Here is a 14,327-nt window from a genome sequence, read left to right as displayed (position 1 = left end):
GTACAACTATATAGAGATAGGCATTAATGATAAAAATTGCGGAAGACACAGAAATAGTTCACTGTAGTCATTGCTTGTCACATTTGCAGTAATTATCACACTTACATATGTAATACCAGCCTGACATCATCTGTAAGAAAAAAACAAACAAACAAAAGAGCTGGATTTGAACCTTGTGTTATCTGTGCTCTAAAATGAGCTAACTGCTCTTGCACCTACTGTCACAAGGAAAACTAAGCAGCAGGTGTAATTTTTACACTCAGTACTGTCCAAAGTGCTGATGGTCATGTATTGTCATCTAGCCTGTTTATGTGAAGGAAGACAAACCCACAGAAATATTACTAGTTTCCCATTTAAACAGAGAACCATGTTTGCTCATTGCTTAACTCTGCACAAACAGGGGAAAACAACAGCAAAATTTCTTCATGTCCTAAAAGTTATGACACAACATTTCCAATATTAACTACAGTATAAACAGTATAGTATTTGTCTGATATTTCTCATATAGTATATATTCATAACTACTTCTCAAGTCAAGTTGTCATGAAATGGGAATCTTACATGCGCAAACACTTTGCCATAGTTCGTGCATATGAGTTACTCGTCAATGCACTATGTAAAGAGATGCTTGGCAAGTATTACTATGTTTATTGCCCAGTCATTTTTCATCCAAAAGACATTTAAAAACACAACAAAAGAGAAGGGGCTTCTTATTCACTGAACGTGTATTTACTCAGACTCATGTGTGTCATGCACCAATGCATTTGAAAATTATATCTCAGTAATAGGTCTAATGTCAACTACAATACAGAAATAAACAGCACAACTGCATTGTTACATTTGTTAAAATTTTATACTGACACTAGACATTCAGACTGATATATTGCAGACATCAATTCATCAGGATATAAACACTTGCATTCATGCAGTTTACAGTGTTTTTGTGTGTGTGTGTGTGTGTGTGTGTGTGTGTGTGTGTGAGACTGAGTGTATTATGTACAGAACAATATTGAAAAACAAGTACACGTATGCCTGAGTTCTGCAACATGCATTCATGACAGCTTATTGCTTATAGGTTAAGAAGTTGTCTTTAAAAGTATTTGTGCACATTGCAAGTACAAAAGCAAATCCAAAGTCCACACTTTGCACACACGTCTCATAACGTATATCTGCTACATAATGATGAAGCCATCCTCTATAAAGACCACTATGACAAGGAAAAAAATCAGAGTTCATTGATGGTGTGAATGTTAAATACTGTGTTCTGCAGCTGGAATAAATAGCTAGAGAGGGTTTCAAATTGCACAACAGACAAATTATGTGTGTGCCTGTATGTGTAACTGTGTATGTGTGCAGTCAGAAGAGCATGAGTCTGTGCCCTAATGCTAACTATACAGCAATTTCATACATGTCTCCCAACATCTTCTTCCCAAAATACACTGATGATGTCATCTGCTGTAAAGTTTTCTGTGACAGTATAAAAGTCAAACTTTTGCTGTGGCACTTGCATTAAGTAGTGTGTTCTCTAGCTTGTATAACTAGTTAGATAGGGGTTCTAAGCTCACCACAATCAACTTGTGTGTGTGTGCTTAGTAGGAAGAGCATGAGGCTGTGACCTATTGTTATCACTCAAGTCTCATGGTGAACAAAGTTTTACAGTCATACATGACTACACAGCAGTTTCATACAGCCCTCCCAGCATCTTCTTCCCAACATTTACTAATGATGCCATCTGCTATAAAGTGTTCTGTAACAGCATAAAAGTCAGACGTGCCATGGTGCTTGTGTTAAGTACTGTATTTTGTAAGTAGTGTACATAGCTAGGTAGGGGTTCTACTCTCACTGCAGTGTGTGTGCGTGTGTGTGTGTGTGTGTGTGTGTGTGAGTGTGTGTGTGTGTGTGTGTGTGTGTGTGTGTGTGTGTGTGTGTGTGTGTGTGTGTGTGTCTGTGTGTGTGTGTGTGCTTGTTTTCAGTTAGCTGTCATTCTGGAGACCATTTCAGAGAAGCATGTGAGACACTCCAACTAACATCTTCTTCTCATCAGACAGTGATGATGTAATCTGCTATAAAGTGTTGTCTGACACTATGAAAGCCAGACTTGTGCCATGCCACTAGCATTAAGATCTGTAGTTAGTGTAGGTAGGGATTCTAATCTCAATGCAGTCAACCTGTGTGTATGTATGTGTGTGTGTGTGTGTGTGTGTGTGTGTGTGTGTGTGTGTGTGTGTGTGTGTGTGTGTGTGTATGTGTGTGTGTATCTACTAGGCTGATGGATGGTGCCTGCAGACTGACTTGACTGCGCTGATGGATAATTCTAACATGTTCCTTAATGTAATAGTTTATCATTGCTCATGTACTGTGGATTTTTTTTAAATCATATGTAAAATTCTCTTAGTGACTTGTTCAGATGATGTTGGATGAAATCTTCATCTAATCTTATGTGCAAACTATCCTTATTGTGAAAAAGTATGCAGCACACACTTTTCAGGATATATGGCCAGATACAAATAGTTAGCATATCTGCTAAGTCAGAAATAATCTTTTCAAAACATGTAGCACCCCTTGTCATTTCTAGAAAGTTGTACATGGAATTAAATTACAATTTGCAGTGCGGCCTGCAACACAGCTAATAGTTGTACAACTATATAGAGATAGGCATTAATGATAAAAATTGCGGAAGACACAGAAATACTTCACTGTAGTCATTGCTTGTCACATTTGCAGTAATTATCACACTTACATATGTAATACCAGCCTGACATCATCTGTAAGAAAAAAACAAACAAACAAAAGAGCTGGATTTGAACCTTGTGTTATCTGTGCTCTAAAATGAGCTAACTGCTCTTGCACCTACTGTCACAAGGAAAACTAAGCAGCAGGTGTAATCTCTACACTCAGTACTGTCCAAAGTGCTGATGGTCATGTATTGTCATCTAGCCTGTTTATGTGAAGGAAGACAAACCCACAGAAATATTACTAGTTTCCCATTTAAACAGAGAACCATGTTTGCTCATTGCTTAACTCTGCACAAACAGGGGAAAACAACAGCAAAATTTCTTCATGTCCTAAAAGTTATGACAAAACATTTCCAATATTAACTACAGTATAAACAGTATAGTATTTGTCTGATATTTCTCATATAGTATATATTCATAACTACTTCTCAAGTCAAGTTGTCATGAAATGGGAATCTTACATGCGCAAACACTTTGCCATAGTTCGTGCATATGAGTTACTCGTCAATGCACTATGTAAAGAGATGCTTGGCAAGTATTACTATGTTTATTGCCCAGTCATTTTTCATCCAAAAGACATTTAAAAACACAACAAAAGAGAAGGGGCTTCTTATTCACTGAACGTGTATTTACTCAGACTCATGTGTGTCATGCACCAATGCATTTGAAAATTATATCTCAGTAATAGGTCTAATGTCAACTACAATACAGAAATAAACAGCACAACTGCATTGTTACATTTGTTAAAATTTTATACTGACACTAGACATTCAGACTGATATATTGCAGACATCAATTCATCAGGATATGAACACTTGCATTCATGCAGTTTACAGTGTTTGTGTGTGTGTGTGTGTGTGTGTGTGTGTGTGTGTGTGTGTGTGTGTGTGTGTGTGTGTGTGTGTGTGTGTGAGACTGAGTGTATTATGTACAGAACAATATTGAAAAACAAGTACACGTATGCCTGAGTTCTGCAACATGCATTCATGACAGCTTATTGCTTATAGGTTAAGAAGTTGTCTTTAAAAGTATTTGTGCACATTGCAAGTACAAAAGCAAATCCAAAGTCCACACTTTGCACACACGTCTCATAACGTATATCTGCTACATAATGATGAAGCCATCCTCTATAAAGACCACTATGACAAGGAAAAAAATCAGAGTTCATTGATGGTGTGAATGTTAAATACTGTGTTCTGCAGCTGGAATAAATAGCTAGAGAGGGTTTCAAATTGCACAACAGACAAATTATGTGTGTGCCTGTATGTGTAACTGTGTATGTGTGCAGTCAGAAGAGCATGAGTCTGTGCCCTAATGCTAACTATACAGCAATTTCATACATGTCTCCCAACATCTTCTTCCCAAAATACACTGATGATGTCATCTGCTGTAAAGTTTTCTGTGACAGTATAAAAGTCAAACTTTTGCTGTGGCACTTGCATTAAGTAGTGTGTTCTCTAGCTTGTATAACTAGTTAGATAGGGGTTCTAAGCTCACCACAATCAACTTGTGTGTGTGTGCTTAGTAGGAAGAGCATGAGGCTGTGACCTATTGTTATCACTCAAGTCTCATGGTGAACAAAGTTTTACAGTCATACATGACTACACAGCAATTTCATACAGCCCTCCCAGCATCTTCTTCCCAACATTTACTAATGATGCCATCTGCTATAAAGTGTTCTGTAACAGCATAAAAGTCAGACGTGCCATGGTGCTTGTGTTAAGTACTGTATTTTGTAAGTAGTGTACATAGCTAGGTAGGGGTTCTACTCTCACTGCAGTGTGTGTGCGTGTGTGTGTGTGTGTGTGAGTGTGTGTGTGTGTGTGTGTGTGTGTGTGTGTGTGTGTGTGTGTGTGTGTGTGTGTGTGTGTGTGTGTGTGTGTGTGTGTGCTTGTTTTCAGTTAGCTGTCATTCTGGAGACCATTTCAGAGAAGCATGTGAGACACTCCAACTAACATCTTCTTCTCATCAGACAGTGATGATGTAATCTGCTATAAAGTATTGTCTGACACTATGAAAGCCAGACTTGTGCCATGGCACTAGCATTAAGATCTGTAGTTAGTGTAGGTAGGGATTCTAATCTCAATGCAGTCAACCTGTGTGTATGTGTGTGTGTGTGTGTGTGTGTGTGTGTGTGTGTGTGTGTGTGTGTGTGTGTGTGTGTGTGTGTGTGTGTGTGTGTGTGTGTGTGTATGTGTGTGTATCTACTAGGCTGATGGATGGTGCCTGCAGACTGACTTGACTGCGCTGATGGATAATTCTAACATGTTCCTTAATGCAATAGTTTATCATTGCTCATGTACTGTGGATTTTTTAAAATCATATGTAAAATTCTCTTAGTGACTTGTTCAGATGATGTTGGATGAAATCTTCATCTAATCTTATGTGCAAACTATCCTTATTGTGAAAAAGTATGCAGCACACACTTTTCAGGATATATGGCCAGATACAAATAGTTAGCATATCTGCTAAGTCAGAAATAATCTTTTCAAAACATGTAGCACCCCTTGTCATTTCTAGAAAGTTGTACATGGAATTAAATTACAATTTGCAGTGTGGCCTGCAACACAGCTAATAGTTGTACAACTATATAGAGATAGGCATTAATGATAAAATTGGAAGACACAGAAATACTTCACTGTAGTCATTGCTTGTCACATTTGCAGTAATTATCACACTTACATATGTAATACCAGCCTGACATCATCTGTAAGAAAAAAACAAACAAACAAAAGAGCTGGATTTGAACCTTGTGTTATCTGTGCTCTAAAATGAGCTAACTGCTCTTACACCTACTGTCACAAGGAAAACTAAGCAGCAGGTATAATTTTTACACTCAGTACTGTCCAAAGTGCTGATGGTCATGTATTGTCATCTAGCCTGTTTATGTGAAGGAAGACAAACCAACAGAAATATTACTAGTTTCCCATTTAAACAGAGAACCATGTTTGCTCATTGCTTAACTCTGCACAAACAGGGGAAAACAACAGCAACATTTCTTCATGCCCTAAAAGTTATGACACAACATTTCCAATATCAACTACAGTATAAACAGCATAGTATCTGTCTGATATTTCTCATATAGTATATATTCATAACTACTTCTCAAGTCAAGTTGTAGTCATGAAATGGGAATCTTACGTGCGCAAACACTTTGCCATAGTTCGTGCATATGAGTTACTCGTCAATGCACTATGTAAAGAGATGCTTGGCAAGTATTACTATGTTTATTGCCCAGTCATTTTTCATCCAAAAGACATTTAAAAACACAACAAAAGAGAAGGGGCTACTTATTCACTGAACGTGTATTTACTCAGACTCATGTGTGTCATGCACCAATGCATTTGAAAATTATATCTCAGTAATAGGTCTAATGTCAACTACAATACAGAAATAAACAGCACAACTGCATTGTTACATTTGTTAAAATTTTATACTGACACTAGACATTCAGACTGATATATTGCAGACATCAATTCATCAGGATATAAACACTTGCATTCATGCAGTTTACAGTGTTTTTGTGTGTGTGTGTGTGTGTGTGTGTGTGTGTGTGTGTGTGAGAGACTGAGTGTATTATGTACAGAACAATATTGAAAAACAAGTACACGTATGCCTGAGTTCTGCAACATGCATTCATGACAGCTTATTGCTTATAGGTTAAGAAGTTGTCTTTAAAAGTATTTGTGCACATTGCAAGTACAAAAGCAAATCCAAAGTCCACACTTTGCACAAACGTCTCATAACGTATATCTGCAACATAATGATGAAGCCATCCTCTATAAAGACCCCTATGACAAGGAAAAAAATCAGAGTTCATTGATGGTGTGAATGTTAAATACTGTGTTCTGCAGCTGGAATAAATAGCTAGAGAGGGTTTCAAATTGCACAACAGACAAATTATGTGTGTGCCTGTATGTGTAACTGTGTATGTGTGCAGTCAGAAGAGCATGAGTCTGTGCCCTAATGCTAACTATACAGCAATTTCATACATGTCTCCCAACATCTTCTTCCCAAAATACACTGATGATGTCATCTGCTGTAAAGTTTTCTGTGACAGTATAAAAGTCAAACTTTTGCTGTGGCACTTGCATTAAGTAGTGTGTTCTCTAGCTTGTATAACTAGTTAGATAGGGGTTCTAAGCTCACCACAATCAACTTGTGTGTGTGTGCTTAGTAGGAAGAGCATGAGGCTGTGACCTATTGTTATCACTCAAGTCTCACGGTGAACAAAGTTTTACAGTCATACATGACTACACAGCAGTTTCATACAGCCCTCCCAGCATCTTCTTCCCAACATTCACTAATGATGCCATCTGCTATAAAGTGTTCTGTAACAGCATAAAAGTCAGACATGCCATGGTGCTTGTGTTAAGTACTGTATTTTGTAAGTAGTGTACATAGCTAGGTAGGGGTTCTACTCTCACTGCAGTGTGTGTGCGTGTGTGTGTGTGTGTGTGTGTGTGTGTGTGTGTGTGTGTGTGTGTGTGTGTGTGTGTGTGTGTGTGTGCTTGTTTTCAGTTAGCTGTCATTCTGGAGACCATTTCAGAGAAGCATGTGAGACACTCCAACTAACATCTTCTTCTCATCAGACAGTGATGATGTAATCTGCTATAAAGTGTTGTCTGACACTATGAAAGTCAGACTTGTGCCATGGCACTAGCATTAAGATCTGTAGTTAGTGTAGGTAGGGATTCTAATCTCAATGCAGTCAACCTGTGTGTATGTGTGTGTGTGTGTGTGTGTGTGTGTGTGTGTGTGTGTGTGTGTGTGTGTGTGTGCACGCGCGTGTGTGCGTGTGTGTGTGTGTGCATCTGTATTCATTTAGCCATCATTCTGGAGGCCATTTTAGAGCAGCATGTGAGACACTCCTACTGACATCTTCAAACCAGAAACTAATGATATCGTCTGCTATAAAGTATTCTCTGACACATCAAAGTCAGAGTTGTGATGTGGTGCTAGCATTAAGTACTGTGTTCTGCAGATAGTGTACATAGATAGGTAGAGGTTCTAATCTCATTGTAGTTAACTTGTTTGCATTCATTTAGCTGCAATTCTGGTGACCATTTTAGAGCAGCATGTGAAACACTGCTACTAACATCTTCTCATCAATCACTGATGACATCATCTGCTATAAAGTATTTTATGACACTATGAAAGTTAGACTTGTGTCATGATGCTAATGTTAAGTACTGTGTTCTGTAGGCAGGTAGGTAAGGGCTCTAAATTCACTGTATTTAACTTGTATGTGTGAGTATGTTCATTGTGTTGTCAGTCTGGAAAAAATGCTAAAACTGTATGTGAGTCTAAAGCTAGGTCATGCACTCCTGTTCACTTCTTATTATCAACACACACTTATGTAATCTCTTCTAAAGTGCACTCTGACAGTATTATGTTCAGATACCTGTGTTGGCATGAGCACTAACTACTGTGTTCTTTTGCTTGTGTTGCTATATACTTTGTGATTCAAATTTCACAGCAGTCAAGGTATGTGTGTGTTCATTCAAATATGACTGGGTAGACAATTTTACACCAAGATATAAATCCACACCTATACAACACACTTCTCCCAAGTTCTTCTCAGTATACAGTGATGCTATAATCCTCTATAAAGTGCACTTTGACAATGCAAAGTCAAACATCTGTGGTGGTGCAACTGTTGTGTTGTATGAAATTCAATGTGTATGCCTATACTGGCCTAATGTTCAAATCTGACCTCATTCAACTGGTGTGTGTGTGTGTGTGTGTGTGTGTGTGTGTGTGTGTGTGTGTGTGTGTGTGTGTGTGTGTGTGTGTGTGTGGTTGGTGGTATGTTAATACCAGTATGTGATTTTGAATATTTTTTCATTTGAATCCCACTCAGGAGAACCTTTAACATAGCCCTGTGAATCCAAGTTCCCCTAATTCCCTTTGCCAACATAACATGCTTTCTGCAAACCCCTGGCTGATGTCCTCATCTCAAAGAATGTGTACTTAAATCATAAAACACAGCCCTTCCATGACCCTCTGCAAGCCATCTCCAGACCACTGGTTGTGTGATTGCTAACTCTGTCACGGGGTGATGCACATGTCACATATGGACAGAGGCAGTAAGTAATACAATCAAACACATACACACATATGCAAGTACCCTTAATAGCTTCCATCATATAGATATACTGTTTTTGTAAATGTTGTAATAATGTCTAGAATTTAATGTGATGCTGACTGTTAGTCTAGTAATGTCCTATGACCCTATGAAGATTGCACCTGTCAGTGTTGCTCTCATCCATATGCACTGTGTTGAGGTGTGGATGTATGGTGGCCCTACAACAGTGTATTCCAGTCTATGATTTGAGGTAAAGTATTGATGGCCACTGCTGCCATTTGATTATATTTTCCTTCCGCAATAGCTAGTTATAATGATATGCTTCTTGAGGACTGTTGACATGGAATGATGCTATGTATATTGTTGCCTTAATATGGCATGTGTTCTCGTACTTAAGTATACTAACATTCTACACATTTCTCATTCAACCAGCACCATGAGACTTGCAGTATGGCACAGGTGTGCATATGTATATGTACAAAAAATGTATAGTCATACCCTTCGGGAAAAACAAGGTAACCCCAAGCTACCATATAGGTGGCAATCCACTAAGCACAGAAGAGGTTATCAGGGACCTGGGGACCCAGGTTGACAGTGGCTTTTCTTTTGACACTCACATTGCTAAAGTGGTTAGAAAGACCTTCTACATTGCCCAACTGATCATGAAGGGATTCACATCCAGATCTAGTGAGGTCATTGTTCCCCTGTACTCTTCACTTATCAGACCAATGATCGAGTACAATGCCCCATTCGGGATGTATCTCACCCGACATCTGCAGCAATTGGAGAGACCCCAAAGTTCCTCACCAAAAGGATAAAGGGACTCCAAAATCTGTCATATGCTGCCAGATTGAAGAAACTCCAGCTCTATTCAGTCGCATACCGTCTGCTCAGAGGTGACATGTGCCTGACATACAAGGCCATGTCCAACCCGGAATTAATGGACATGCTCCACCTCAAAAATCCAAATCCACCAAAACCACTAGAGCAAGCGACTTAAACCTTAGCACGGATATAAATAGGACGTGCTGGAGGGATAGATTTATCACTCAGAGACTCCCTATGCTGTGGAATAAAATCCCGGTCCATGTGAGGCAGAGCACCTCGCTGACTCTGTTCAAGAGAAATCTAGACCTGTGGATGGGAGATCGTAGGTTTACCCCAGGAATCATCTCTGTGTCACTGCTGGACAGAGGCACAACAAACTAATGGGCACAGTATTTTTTCATATAAGGGGTGGCATAAGCCACAATAATTTGGGCTAGGCTTATAAATGCCTTAGGGCAGATAGCCTAGTATAAACCTATGAACCTATGAACCTACTATCATGAAATTCTATGTGATATACAGTAATATTGCACCATACTGATTACATTGACACTTATGTCTTTTTCCATCCACATATTGTAATGCTGTTATATGCACAAACAAATAACTAGTTGAGATTCACTTGCAACTTTGGGGAATTCATTGTAAGCACAATTGTGTTGCTATTCTGAAGGATTATTCAGGTATTACCCAGCAGCATTCTGTGATTGTCAGCATTTATGTCATTAATTGTTCTGCACGAACCCCATCCACCTCATTTGTAGTGTGGTTATATATGGTATCAGAGCCCTCACACACCTTTCTAATGATAAACATACAGTCCTATGATGTGCAAGTAATGTAATGACATGGAATAGATAGAGCTGTACGACTGTGTTAAAAGTTCTATTGTGTACCATGTGATGCATACCTAAGGTTGTATTAGGTGGTGTTGTTACAAATCTTTTGTTAAGTAAGTACAAAATCTTAAGGGGAATACACAGCTATGCACATAGATGGTTGTGGATGGCACTACCAATACTCAGTCAGATGTAATAGACAACCTGCTAGCTGACAGATTTGGATCAAACCTCACCCCCTTGTCCCCTCTGCTCATCACCCAAAGTATACATGCAAGCATTACTCAGCATATTTTCTCAAGAGAGCAGCTCATATGTGTATCCTCTGAGGTTAAAAATACAGTATCAATGAGCCCTGACTACATCCCAGATTGCCTTATCAATAAATTAAAATATGACCTAGCAGACATAGTTGGATTCCTACTTAACCACAGTCTCCAGACAGGCTATTTTCTGGAAGAAAGGCACACAGCAACAGTTATCTATGTGAACAAGGGGGACCATTACCCAACCCAGATAATTATAGACCCATAAGCCTCATCTGTAAGTCAATGGAAAGAATCATCACTGACCTCATCAACAAGTAACCCCCCCAACTGTATAACAAACCCAATTTTATTTGTTAAGGCTAGATCATGTCTGTTAAATCTGGTTGACTTCTTCAAGAAGGTCATCAAGGCCATTCATGACAGAAAGTATGTGCATCCCACCTATCTTGTCCTGGCCAAGGCATTTGACACATTTCCACACTCAGGTATTACAGAGAAATTGTCTCAACTGGCCATAAACCACTATCTCACCAAGTGGGTAACAGAATGGATCACCAACAGGAAACATACTGTAAAAGCGTGTGAATTTACATGTAACAAGAAGTCGTTGACCAGTGCAGTACCATAGGATTCTGTACTAGACCCTTTCCTGTTTGGTATTTAATTCACTAAAGTCAAGTCTAACTTAAACAGCCTTTGTTGAACCAACATTGTGGATGACTGCAAATTCTGGCCAATCCTAGAAGCCAGTAATGGTATTACAGAGAAATTGTCTCAACTGGCCATAAACCACTATCTCACCAAGTGGGTAACAGAATGGATCACCAACAGGACACATACTGTAAAAGCGTGTGAATTTACATGTAACAAGAAGTCGTTGACCAGTGCAGTACCATAGGATTCTGTACTTGACCCTTTCCTGTTTGGTATTTAATTCACTAAAGTCAAGTCTAACTTAAACAGCCTTTGTTGAACCAACATTGTGGATGACTGCAAATTCTGGCCAATCCTAGAAGCCAGTAATGGTATTAATATAATGCAGAAAGTATTAACACACACAAATGATTGTTGCCAGAGCAATGGAGACACACTAAACATCCAAAAAAAGCACAATTATTCCCTTTTGTAAAGCAAATAACCATGCTAATTACAATATAGACATCACACCGCAATGAGTGGACCTAGTGGTATGTAATTTCAGTACTCAGGTAGGTAGTAATTGGAAGTTCAACCACCATGTGTCCACAGTGGTGACAAATCACTTCTATGTGGCACAACTCATTAAGTATGGACATGTCATCCAGATTAAAGAATATTATAATTCCATTGTACTCATCGGTCATCACTACAGTAATTGAGAACAATGCACTCTTTTGCATGTAACTCAACACACATCTGCAACAGCTGGAGCAACACCAGAGATTATGCACAAAGAAGATACAGGGTATGAAAGACTTGTCCTATGTGTTAAGATTGAAAGCTATATTACTGTATTCTGCTTCCCTGTTAGAGAAATATGTATTTGAATATATGTGAAGTGCTAGTTTAAAAGCAAAGTAGTATGTAATGCATTTTATTCTATTTAATGATATAACAAAAAGAATGAATTCATATGTAATTGCAAGAAGTTTTTGAAACTGCAGTGTGCCTTGTAGCAAGTTGGCCTCTGACCCTGGCAGCTGCTAGCTCAGCAAGTTCTAATGTTTATGCTTTTCACAAGTGATTATCTGCTGGGTCAGGAAATTAAATATGTGAAATAATGAAATCTTCTGCTCTTTCCTGCTGGGATGATTTGGCCTTGTGTATGTGTTACTAGATAACACACAGCTGTTGGGAAAGTGCTACAGGGGAACAAAGAAGTGTATTAAAAGACTGAATCTGCTATTGTATTCGAATCAGCCTGGAACCTTGAAGAAGTAACTTTACAGAAAGACATTATGTCTGACCAGGTGGATAGCAAGGCCGTATTGTTACCAGAGGAAAACTTTTTTAAATACACAGCATTAGCATTATTTTATGAATAGAATACTGTAAGCTAAAGTGATGTAGATGCCCTGTGACTGACCACGTCAGTAAGGTGGGCACAACTTGAATGTAAGAAACTATAAAAATTGTGTACTTCCTGATTCATGTCAGACAAAATTCTGTACTTGTATATTTTTTGCCTCCTGGTGTACACTAGTAAACTTTTGAACCTGAACCTCCTGTGTATTGATCTTTTTATTTTATTTAACAGTTTGGTCCTTCTTAGCTGGAAATCCCTCAGACAGCTGCAGATCAGAGTCTACCGGTGGTCGAATACTGCGCAGGAGAAGTTACCGAAATGGTTCTTCTTGGGTGAAAAGACCTCCAACTGAATTGTCATTTAAAGAGGCTGGCCACTTTCTGATCTGTGGCCGAAGAGCAGATCCTGGACGGCTCAATACCGGAGGCTCAGGTAGGAATATTTTTGCCTTTTTTTTTTCTGTTTTAGATCAGGGACTAGGTTACAGTAAATATTGTTGTCAAGATTTGTTATGCAGATCAGGGACAAGAGGAATTACTGTGTATTTGGTCATAGATCAGGGTAACAGAATAAGGTAAGCAGTTATTGTAGATAAACTGTGAAAGGAACTGAAATTTTGGTACCACATGATAAGAAGGGTTACGTAACATTTTCTTTTAACATGGGAAATCAGTGCACTAAAACATCGCGAGATCCGCCCCTAACCGAAGACGCAAAATATATGCAATCACAACGTTCTGATAATGTTAGGTATTATACGAAGTGGGTTAACAAATATGAGTTTGATGGTAAATTAGATAAAACTTCACTGGTTAAACTCCTTAAGCAACTTAAATCCGATGCGGGAGGTCAGGCAAAAAAGCAACGCCAATTAGGCATTCCTCAGGCACACAGGTGGATTGAGGAAGCAAACTGTAGGGAGCAGAAGACTAAAAATTCAAAAGCATTATTTTTAGATAAAGAAGATAATAACATAGTAATAGCAACGGCTCCTCCTCCCCTGCCCCCTCCATTGCCTTTTCCAGGATATGAAGCGGGTGGACAGGGTGGTCCGCCTCCGCATTATCCTGAGGTCTCAGCAAGACCACAACCATTTGTTACAGATACTATTGAAACTAGGTCCAAAGCACGTAAAATACATGGGGATGCAGAATCGTATCAAATAGAGAGAAACCTACAGGATGAGAATGAGGAAGAAATGTGTCCGCTTATAGAGGTCCCAAATCCTCAGGCAGGACAGGCAGGGCAGGCAGGGCAGGACCCAACTCTCTTAGTATACAGACCATGGACACCGGAGGATATCCGGAAAGCTACTGAGGGAATTCCCCATCCGAAAGTTAATTTTACAAAATTTTTAGAAGATTTGCAAGGCATGAGGTTGAGTTACCACTTGAATGGGGAAGAAGTAGAAAAAGTAGTCAGACAAATTATAGGTCCAGATTGGCACATGGTTTGTGGCACCTGGAATCCTCGTAATGCAGAGCTTAAACCACTCCCACATAGTGACGCAGAACTAGGCAATAGAGTGAAAAGTCTTACAGACCAAATCTCTGAGAAATGGAA

This window comes from Protopterus annectens, chromosome 13.part0 (assembly GCF_019279795.1).
Source record: "Protopterus annectens isolate FY-2018-M chromosome 13.part0, PAN1.0, whole genome shotgun sequence".
In the NCBI taxonomy this organism is placed as follows: Eukaryota; Metazoa; Chordata; order Ceratodontiformes; family Protopteridae; genus Protopterus; species Protopterus annectens.
This window is presented reverse-complemented; position numbering follows the sequence as displayed.